Below are 11,932 nucleotides of genomic sequence, written 5' to 3' on the forward strand. Positions count from 1 at the left end.
CACGAAAGTCCTGCATTAGAGACGTTAACTGGGACTGCATGGTCTGCAGCAAAGACCACTTAGGGTCTGCAGCAAAGACCACTTAGGGTCTGCAGCAAAGACCACTTAGGGTCTGCAGGAGCAGGTGCGGCGACAGACGGTGTAACTGCCTGAGGCGGTACCGCTTTGCCTCTCTTAGGAGGTGAGCAGTCATCGGAAGACTGCAGCGAGTCCGAACTGACCCAGTGGCTACAACTGGGCCATTGGACTTGCGCGGAAGGGACCGACTTGCGCTTAAGAGGTCGTGAGACCTTGGTCCATGGTTTCTTACGAGAAACCTCTTCCGCAGACGAGGAATAAATGGGCTCTCTCGTCTTTGTGTGGGTGGGGCGATCTTGGGTAGATACGCCCGAAACCACGGAGGGAACGTCTGTTCGCTGATTAAAGCCTCTCGAACCCATTGGTTGTACGACATTGCTTCTCCCCTGGACTTGGGAGCTTGCAAGAGGTCCCTAACTAGGAGGACGACAGGCACGAACAGACGAACCCTCAAGCGCAACACTATCCACAACACTATCACTCACTTTACCACTTCCCACTGCACTTTTACACTTCAGCTCCTTGACGTCCGCCATGAGCTGGTTACGGTCACTAGCCAGGGACTCAACTCTCTCACCCAGAGCTTGGATGGCACGCATCATGTCAGCCATCGAAGGTGCCTGAGTGCCAGAAGGGGGATCAGGAGCAACCACTACAGGGGAAGGAATAGGTTGTGGGGCATGAGGAGAGGAAAAATCAACAGAACGAGATGAACTTCTCCTGACTCTATCTCTCTCTAGCCTACGTGTATATTTTTGGAATTCGATAAAATCGAATTCCGAAAGCCCAACGCATTCCTCACATCGATCTTCCAATTGACAGGTTTTATCCCGACAATTGGAACAAACGGTGTGAGGATCGATAGAGGCCTTCGGAAGACGCCTTGAACAGTCCCTAGCATTACACTTCCTGAATTTTGGGACTTGAGAAGGGTCAGCCATTTTGAATTGGTCAAAGGGGAATTCAAAAACTATCCAAAGTCATCAACAAATAATCCGATATCAAAAAAAGGATGCAAGGATTTATTGAAGAGAAAGCCTGCACAGCGAAAGCTCAAAACTAGAATAGTGTACTTCACCAAATAGTTTTGAAAACAAATCCAGTTAGCAACAGCGAATTAGTAGGTCTTGCCGGTAGCATGACAGAGAGAAAATTGAGTTCTTTGTTTACAATGAGTACTGAGTACCTGCACGACAGATGGCGCTGCTGAAGTACACCCCCTACCTGCATAGCGATCGCTGGCGGATTTTTTCCGTAGAGTTTTCTGTCGAGCAGCAGAGCTGCAGCTTATATAATCACCGGCTAAGTTAAATATTGAAAAATAAATTTTTGAATATACTTACCCGGTGATTATAATAGCTGCAACTCTGTTGCTCAACAGAAAACTCTAAGGTAAAACTCGCCAGCGATCGCTACACAGGTTGCGGGTGTGCCCAACAGCGCCATCTGTCGTCCAGATACCCAGTACTCAATGTAAACAAAGACTCAATTTTCTCCTCGTTCCACTGCGTCTCTATTGGGGAGGAAGGGAGGGTCCTTTAATATATAATCACCGGGTAAGTATATTCAAAAATCTATTTTATTATCAAAATAACATTTTTCAATATTTAACTTAGCCGGTGATTATAATAGCTGATTCACACACAGGGGGGTGGGTAGAGACCAGCAATATATGTTTACATTAATATGAGCTAAGAGTTTTTATTTCATTTTAGAAGTTATCAAAATAACAAAAACAAAATAAATAGGTACAGTGATACCTCGGTACTCGACCATAATCCGTTCGAGATCCGTGTTCGACCTCCGATTTGTTCGAGTACCGAATTTTTTTTCCCCATAAGAAATAATGGTATATATTCTATTCCGTTCCCAAGCACTCGAACAGGCCCAAAATATTAATAAAACGTGTACCTAAACAACAATAATTATCTAAATGTGTATGAAATTGGTCAGAAAATCCTATAAAACAATTTTAAACCATTTACTGTACTAAAATAAAACAATTTTAAACCATTTTCTGTACTGTAGTGAACATACCTTTGAGCAGCGGTTCGATGGCATACAGGGATGGATGTGGAGAGGATGGAAGGGGGAGGTTACTGCTTGGAAGGAGAGTCCCCTTCCATGATGTGGCGGGGTAGTTCTCCTTCAGGAGTTGTTTCTCTCTCCAATGAAAGGGTGGGCAGATCTATTTCAGGGGTTTCTTCTCTTCTTTGTCTCTTCTTTGGAGGAGAAACAGGCTTTGATGTAGCAGCTTTCTTTTCTTTTGTGAAAAACTGGTCTATTGTTAATTGTTTCTTCCTCCTCTGCAGTATTCTTCGAAAATGATACATGACACTATCATTAAACATATGCACTGCCCGGTTTGCTACTGCAATTTCTGGGTGGTATTTTTCAGCAAAAGCCTGCACATCTGCCCACTTGGAACAAATTTCATTGATGAGAGAACTTGGAACATCCTCCCTTACCTCATCCTCTTCTGAAGATTCCTGCTCCACAATCAGATCCTGCTGCTGTTGTTGTTGCAGGTGCAACAATTCCTCCACAGTCAACTCGGTAGAATGGCTTTCTACAAGCTCATCAATATCATCCTTGTCGACCTCAAGCCCCAAACTCCTGCCCATGACAACAATTTCCTCAACGACATCAGTGTCATCAGAAATTACAGGGGTAGCAGTGCTTGGACCCGCCTCTGGTTGGAAACCTTCAAACTCCCTCTCTGTGACACATGATGGCCACAGCTTACGCCAGGCAGAGTTCAATGTCCTATAGGTCACACCTCGCCAAGCTTGGTCAATCATGTTAACAGAGTTGAGGATGCTGAAGTGTTCCTTCCAGAATTCCTTTAGGGTCAACTTCGTGTCACTGGTCACTTCAAAACACTTTCTGAAAAGGGCCTTGGTATAGAGTTTTTTGAAGTTTGAAATGACCTGTTGGTCCATGGGCTGGAGTATGGGAGTAGTATTGGGGGGCAAGAATTTGATTTTGATAAAGCTGTATTCTTCTTTCAAGTCATCCTCGAGACCTGGAGGATGTGCAGGAGCATTGTCCATAACCAGAAGACATTTCATTGGCAAGCTCTTTTCAATGAGGTAAGCCTTAACCTGGGGGGCAAACACTTCGTTTATCCACTCAGTAAAGAATTGTCTTGTGACCCAAGATTTAGTGTTCGAGCGCCACATAACTGGTAGTGCACTTTTACAAATATTATTTCGTTTGAACACCCGGGGGTTGTCCGAGTGGTACACTAACAAGGGTTTGATCTTGCAATCGCCACTTGCATTTGCACACAGCAACAATGTTAGCCTATCTTTCATTGGCTTGTGACCTGGCATCTTCGTCTCGTCCTTGGTAATGTACGTATTGGCTGGCATTTTCTTCCAAAATAACCCAGTCTCATCACAATTAAAGACTTGTTGTGCGATCAAATTTTGTTCATTTATGTACCGATCGAATTCCCCCACGTATTTATCGGCTGCAATTTGATCCGAACTAGCTGCCTCCCCATGCCTAGTAACACGATGAATACCTGTTCTATTACGAAACTTTTCAAACCAACCCCTGCTCGCTTTAAATGTAAATGAATCACTTTCACTGGTACTCGGACTTTTCTTCACTAATTCTTCATAGATATGCAACGCTTTTTCACAAATGAACGCTTCACTAACACTTTCCCCGGCCAACTGTTTTTCTTTAATAAATATTAAAAGCAACTTTTCCATCTCCTCAATCACTTGTGGCCTTTGCTTAGTTACCGCCGTAACTCCCGTTGCAACATTCGCCTTCTTAATCATTTCTTTATGCTTTAAAAACGTAGAAATGGTCGACTTCGCCATTCCGTATTCTACCGCTAAATCGGACACTCGTACACCATTCTCATATTTCGCTATAATTTCCTTCTTCAACTCGATCGTTGTTCGCACTGTTTTCCTCTTCTCCTTCCCCTTAACACTCATTACTTTCTTGGGACTCATTATGAAAGCTAAAAAAGCAATTAAAAGCACTGAAAATCACTAAATCACAACGAATGCTGATCGCGCGTTGTCTGAGTGACGCTCTCGAGAGAACTGATGCTTCCCGAACAAGCGAGAGTGGCCGAGATGGCGCGATCATCACAAAGCCCATGCGGTCGTCACGTGTTCGGCTGGTCGAGTACCGAATTTTTGGTCGAGCACCGCAGCAAAAATTTCTCGAAAATTTTGGTCGAACTCCGAATTGTTCGAGTATAGAGTCGTTCGACTACCGAGGTATCACTGTACCTGGTAAGGAAGTCGACTTGAACAATTACTCTGCCTTTTTAAGTACGTCTTCCTTACGGAGCCTCGCGATCCTCTTAGGATGCTGAGCGACCCCTAGGATCTGAAGTATCAAGGGTTGCAACCCATACAACAGGACCTCATCAAAACCCCTAATCTAGGCGCTCTCAAGAAATGACTTTGACCACCCGCCAAATCAACCAGGATGCGAAAGGCTTCTTAGCCTTCCGGACAACCCAAAAAACAACAATAAAAACATTTCAAGAGAAAGATTAAAAGGTTATGGAATTAGGGAATTGTAGTGGTTGAGCCCTCACCCACTACTGCACTCGCTGCTACGAATGGTCCCAGTGTGTAGCAGTCCTCGTAAAGAGACTGGACATCCTTAAGATAAAAAGACGCAAACACTGACTTGCTTCTCCAATAGGTTGCGTCCATTATACTTCGCAGAGATCTATTTTGTTTAAAGGCCACTGAAGTTGCGACAGCTCTAACTTCATGTGTCCTTACCTTCAGCAAAGCTTGGTCTTCCTCACTCAGATGGGAATGAGCCTCTCGTATTAACAGTCTGATAAAATAGGATAAAGCATTCTTTGACATAGGCAAAGATGGTTTCTAAACTGAACACCATAAAGCTTCAGACAGGCCTCGTAAAGGTTTAGTTCGTTTTAAATAGAACTTAAGAGCTCTCACAGGGCATAAGACTCTTTCTAGTTCATTGCCAGCCATATTCGATAAGCTTGGAATATCGAACGATATCGGCCAAGGTCGAGAAGGCAGCTCGTTTTTGGCTAGAAAACCAAGTTGTAGTGAACATGTAGCCTTTTCTGATGAAAATCCGATGTTCTTGCTGAAGGCATGAATCTCACTGACTCTTTTAGCTGTGGCTAAGCATACCAGGAAAGGAGTCTTTAAGGTGAGATCTTTCAGGGAGGCTGATTGTAGCGGCTCGAACCTGTCTGACATGAGGAATCTTAGTACCACGTCTAAATTCCAACCAGGTGTAACCAAACGACGCTCCTTCGTGATCTCAAAAGACTTAAGGAGGTCCTGTAGATCTTTATTGTTGGAAAGATCTAAGCCTCTGTGACGGAAGACTGATGCCAACATGCTTCTGTAACCCTTGATAGTGGGAGCTGAAAGTAATCGTTCTTTCCTCAGGTATAAAAGGAAGTCAGCTATTTGAGTTACAGAGGTACTGGTCGAGGATACAGATACTGACTTGCACCAGTTTCGGAAGACATCCCACTTCGATTGGTAGACTCTAAGGGTGGATGTTCTCCTTGCTCTAGCAATCGCTCTGGCTGCCTCCTTCGAAAAGCCTCTAGCTCTCGAGAGTCTTTCGATAGTCTGAAGGCAGTCAGACGAAGAGCGTGGAGGCTTTGGTGTACCTTCTTTACGTGTGGCTGACGTAGAAGGTCCACCCTTAGAGGAAGAGTTCTGGGAACGTCTACTAGCCATCGAAGTACCTCGGTGAACCATTCTCTCGCGGGCCAGAGGGGAGCAACTAGCGTCAACCTTGTCCCTTCGTGAGAGGCGAACTTCTGCAGTACCTTGTTGACAATCTTGAACGGTGGGAATGCATATAGATCTAGATGTGACCAATCTAGGAGAAAGGCATTTATATGAACTGCTGCTGGGTCCGGCATTGGTGAGCAATATATTGGGAGCCTCTTGGTCATCGAGGTTGCAAAGAGATCTATGGTTGGCTGGCCCCAAGTGGCCCAAAGTCTCTTGCATACATCCTTGTGGAGGGTCCATTCTGTTGGAATTACTTGTCCCTTCCGACTGAGACAATCTGCCATGACATTCAAGTTGCCTGGGATGAACCTTGTTACTAGCGATATGTTTAGACCTTTTGACCAGGTGAGCAGGTCCCTTGCGATCTCGTACAACGTCAGTGAGTGGGTCCCTCCTTGCTTGGAGATGTACGCCAAAGCCGTGGTGTTGTCCGAGTTCACCTCCACCACTTTGCCTTGAAGGAGAGACCTGAAGCTTTTCAAGGCCAGATGTACTGCCAGTAGCTTCTTGCAGTTGATATGCATTGTCCTTTGACTCGAGTTCCATATTCCCGAGCATTCCCGACCGTCTAATGTCGCGCCCCAGCCTACGTCCGATGCGTCCGAGAAGAGAACGTGGTTGGGAGTCTGAACAGCCAGGGGCAGACCCTCTCTGAGGCTGATACTGTCCTTCCACCACGTCAGGCAAGGCTTCATCTTCTCGGAAATGGGGATCGAGACCGCTTCTAGCGTCTTGTCCTTTTTCCAGTGAAATGCTAGATGATATTGAAGAGGACGGAGGTGTAGTCTTCCTAATGACACAAACTGTTCCAGGGATGATAGCGTCCCTATCAGACTCATCCACTTCCTGACTGAACATCGTTCCTTCTTCAGCATGTTCTGGATGCATAACTGGGCTTGGCTTGTTCTGGGGGCCGACGGAAAAGCCCGAAAAGCTAGACTGTGAATCTCCATCCCTAAATACACAATAGTTTGGGATGGGATCACTTGTGACTTTTCCATATTGACAAGGAGACCCAATTCCTTGGTCAGATCTAGAGTCTACTTTAGATCCTTTAGACAGCGACGACTGGAAGAAGCTCTGAGAAGCCAGTCGTCCAAATAGAGGGAGGCTCGGATGTCCGCTAAAAGAAGGAATTTGGCTACATTCCTCATCAGCCTCGTAAACACAAGAGGAGCTGTGCTTAGGCCAAAGCACAGGGCTTGAAACTGGTAGACAACCTTTTCGAAAACGAATCTCAGAAAAGGTTGGGAGTCCGGGTGGATGGGGACGTGGAAGTAGGCGTCCCTTAGGTCTAAAGAGACCATCCAGTCTTCCCTTCTGACCGCTGCTAGAACCGACTTTGTGGTCTCCATGGAGAACGTCTGCTTTGTGACAACGACATTCAGCGCACTGACGTCTAGCACCGGCCTCCACCCTCCTGTCTTCTTTGAAACCAAGAAGAGGCGGTTGTAGAATCCCGGGGTTTGATGGTCCAAGACTTTGACTACCGCTCCCTTCTCTAGTAAGAGAGACACTTCCTGTTTTAATGCTCGTCTCTTGTCTTCCTCTCTGTACCTGGGAGAGAGATCGATGGGAGACGTTGCTAGAGGGGGTTTTCGTACAAACGGGATCTTGTACCCCTCTCTGAGCAACTTCACAGATTGTGCATCTGCGCCTCTCTTTTCCCAGGTCTGCCAGAAGTTCTTGAGTCTGGCTCCCACTGCTGTCTGAAGAAGCTGGCAGTCAGACTCTGCCCTTAAAGGACTTGGTTCCTTTCTTCTTTCCTCGTTTCCCTTCGGCACGAGCACCTCCTCTGCTGGAGGCTCTGCCACGAAAGGGCGGAATAAAACGGGACGCTGGAGTGTCCATCCTTGGTCTAGCTGACAAGGTAGGCAAAGGGGTGGCTTTGCGAGCTGAGGACGCAACAAGATCGTGAGTATCCTTCTGTATCAAAGAAGCGGCAATTTCCTTAATCAGGTCTTCTGGAAAAAGGCACTTGGAAAGCGGAGCAAACAGAAGTTCGGATCTCTGGCATGGTGTAACTCCAGCTGAAAGGAATGAGCATAGGTTTTCACGCTTCTTAAGGACTCCGGACACAAATGATGCAGCAAGCTCATTAGACCCATCACGTCGGCCTTGTCCATACAGGACATAATGAGCAAGGAATTCTCCTTCTCTGTCGGAGAGATCTTTCTGCTTAGAGCTCCTAGACACCAGTCTAAGAAGTAAAAAACTTCGAAGGCTCTAAAGATACCTTTCAGCAGGTGGTCCAGGTCCGAAGATGACCAACATATCTTTGAGCGTCTCATGGCAAGGCGGCGGGGAGAGTCTACTAGGCTTGAGAAGTCGCCCTGGGCAGAGGCAGGAACTCCCAAGCCGAGAACTTCTCCCGTGGCATACCAGACGCTCGATCTAGAAGAGAGTCTAGCAGGGGGAAACGTAAAAGCTGTCTTCCCTAAACTCTTCTTGGACTGCAGCCATTCTCCTATCACACGCAAAGCTCTCTTGGACGAGCGTGCGAGGACGAGACTAGTAAAGGCAGGAGTGGATGACGGCATGCCTAACACAAACTCTGACGGAGGAGAACGCGGAGCCACAGAAACAAACTGGTCCGGAAACATCTCTTTGAACAGGGCCAAAACTTTCCTAAAGTCCAAAGAGGGTTGCGTAGACTTAGGCTCGTCCAGTTCTGAATGCGGTTCATCTACGTGTGCAGCAACATCATCATCAGAAAGTCCCTCATCCGATAACTGATGAGGGAACGGCAACGGAGTGGGTAACGGCTGGTAAGCTGAGTCCGGTCGCACGGGTGCATGCGTGACTGAGCCGGACGCAACGTCATGGAACTGTTGCCCATTCTGTGAGCTGGCAACAACCATAGCAGCGCGGGGACGCACAGCGTCTACTCCAGACTGTCTGGACTGATGTGGGTGAGCAGTGGCAACCACACTGGGTTGCGGAGGTTGACGCACCGCGTCAAAACAAAACAACTCTGACGGTTGTTGAACCTCACGAACGTCAACGGAGACCTCCGTGCGTCGCTGAACGTCAACATGCGGCTGGCAGATCACACTGGAACGCATGGGTGGCGGAACTCTCTCAACTGGTGTGCGTGAGAAGGTTACCTCAGCGTCCACCGGACGCACAACCGATCGTGTGGGCGGTTGTAGGCAAGGAGCTGCACTAGCTGGTGCGGCAGCAACCTTCTCCGCACGAAAGTCCTGCATAAGAGACGTTAGCTGAGACTGCAAGTCTTGCAGTAGAGACCACTTAGGGTCTACAGGAGCAGGTGCGGCGACAGACGGTGTAACTGTCTGAAGCGGTACCGCTTTGCCTCTCTTAGGAGGAGAGCAGTCATCGGATGACTGCAGCGAGTCCGAACTGACCCAGTGGCTACAACTGGGCCGTTGGACTTGTGCGGAGGGGACCGACTTGCGCTTTAACGGTCGTGAGACCTTGGTCCAGGGTTTCTTGCGAGAAACACCTTCCGAAGACGAGGTATATATGGGCTCTCTCGTCTTAGTTAGGCAGGGGCGATCTTGGGTAGATACGCCCGATACCACGGAGGGAACGTCTGTTCGCTGATTAAAGCCTCTCGAACCCATTTGTCGTACGACATTGCTTCTCCCCTGGACTTGGGAGCTTGCAAGAGGTCCCGGACTAGGAGGACGACAGGCACGAACAGACGAACCCTCAAGCGCATCACTATCACTCACTTTAACACTTCCCACTGCACTTTTGCACTTAAGCTCCTTCACATCCGCCATAAGTTGATTACGGTCACTAGCAAGGGACTCAACTCTCTCACCCAGAGCTTGGATGGCACGCATCATATCAGCCATCGAAGGTTCCTGAGTGCCAGGAGGGGGATTAGGAGCAACCACTACAGAGGAAGGAATAGGTTGTGGGGCATGAGGAGAGGAAATATCGATAGAACGAGATGAACTTCTCCTAACTCTATCTCTCTCTAGCCTACGTGTATACTTTTGGAATTCGATAAAATCGAATTCCGAAAGCCCAACGCACTCCTCACACCGATCTTCCAATTGACAGGTTTTATCCCGACAATTGGAACAAACAGTGTGAGGGTCGATAGAAGCCTTCGGAAGACGCCTTGAACAGTCCCTAGCATTGCACTTCCTAAATTTTGGGACTTGTGAAGGGTCAGCCATTTTGAATTGGTCAAAGGGGAATTCAAAAAACTATCAAAAAGTCATCAACAAAGAATCCGTTATCAAAAAGAGTTCAAGGATTTGTGATGAGAAACCTTGCACAGCGAAAGCTCAAAACTAGAATAATGTACTTCACCAATTAGTTGTGAAAAAACTCCAGTTTAGCAACAGCGAGTAAGTACGTCTTGTCGTTAGCACGACAGAGAGAAAATTGAGACTTTGTTTACATTGAGTACTGGGTATCTGGACGACAGATGGCGCTGTTGGGCACACCCGCAACCTGTGTAGCGATCGCTGGCGAGTTTTACCTTAAGAGTTTTCTGTCGAGCAACAGAATTGCAGCTATTATAATCACCGGCTAAGTTAAATATTGAAAAACAGATATTTTCTAAAGAAAAATGTCTGTTTTCTTCGAAAATGACACTTATTTTCACTGCAAATAAAAACTTATCTGAAAATTAAAAATCAATGGGGTTAGCATGCACAGCTCAGCATGTACCACTTGCCAGTACAATACATAGGCACTTTATGTTTTTTTGTTTTCTGCAAGATAAGCAAGCACACTGAAGAGCAAAAAACATAAGGCTTATAAAAAATATCCCTGTTCTAAGAAGGTCTAATGCATTTCCATTTGTTTTTTAGGCCAAGATTCTCATTTATATGTATCTATATGATTATGTATATGTATGCGTACATTTTGTATATCTATATCCATATTTACTTTACTTTTTATTTTTACTTAATTGATGATATTATTTTGCTGTATTATTGCCCGAAGAGCTCTGCTCCACATGGGCTTGGACTGAGTCTTTTTTTCTTTTTTGTAAATCTTTGAATGTAAATATTTTTTGTCCAATAAACATTATTATTATGTTTCCAGTTTATTTGTCATAGAAATGAAGGTCAAATATAGTGAGAGCAAATTACTTACTAGAGGAAAAAACTAATTCTTCTGTTCAAAATGTTGTTCCGTCCATAACTATAATTTTACCTGGCAGTCTAAGGGGAGTTCGCAGGTGAGGCACAGCCCTTGGAGCCTTTGTATATCAGCGGCCACTTCCTCCCTTGTGGATTAAAAATGGACATCAACTAAGCTCAACTTTCACCCCTAACCTAACCTACAAGTCGTGCCCTTACCTAACGGTGCGACCCCCCTTACACTGCCGTATTCTGAGTTAGCCATAATCATACATGCAGGTGGCCGCTATCCTACATACACCCCCAGCCCTTTTGTAGATAGGTGAGTAAGGATAATGTTCTAAGTTAGGATAGGTGGGGAATGGTAGTTTAGGCGATGTTTGTGCAATTATTTGTTTCCTTTTTAAATGAGTTAGCTATAATCATACATGCAGGTGGCCACTATCCTACATACACCCCCAGCCCTTTTTGTAGAGAGGTGAGTAAGGATAATGTTCTAGGTTAGGATAGGTGGGGAATGGTAGTTTAGGTGGTGTTTGTGCAATTATTTGTTTCCTTTTTAAATGAGTTGGCCATAATCATACATGCAGGTGGCCGCTATCCTACATACACCCCCAGCCCTTTTGTAGATAGGTGAGTAAGGATAATATTCTAGGTTAGGATAGGTGGGGAATGGTAGTTTAGGTGGTGTTTGTGCAATTATTTGTTTCCTTTTTAAAATGTGATTTTTCTGTCATAATTTTGAAAATTTCACACCTGGTCTATCCCAACCATGTATAAAGGCTCCCGAGCAATTAAATGCGGCGTCATTACGAAGATGTCCAGCATATGACAAAACAAGGGAAAAGGTGAAACTATTCATATGTGACGGAAACGAGTGTCATTTTTGAAGCGATCGTAATTTTTTCTATAAAAAATAGTAGTTTTTTTCCTAAGTTACATTGCCATGTAATTCCCTACAAAAATACCGAAAGGTTAGTTAGCTCTTAGCTACATTGATGACAG

General features: G+C 45.7%; 1 protein-coding gene across 1 annotated transcript in view; it reads right to left on the reverse strand.

The window, feature by feature from the left end:
* LOC137653407 (TBC1 domain family member 2B-like) overlaps nt 1–11,932 on the reverse strand; it is a 687,014-nt gene that overhangs the window by 674,711 nt on the left and 371 nt on the right. The window lies entirely within an intron of this gene.

Source organism: Palaemon carinicauda, chromosome 14, assembly GCF_036898095.1.
Source record: "Palaemon carinicauda isolate YSFRI2023 chromosome 14, ASM3689809v2, whole genome shotgun sequence".
Lineage (NCBI taxonomy): Eukaryota > Metazoa > Arthropoda > Malacostraca > Decapoda > Palaemonidae > Palaemon > Palaemon carinicauda.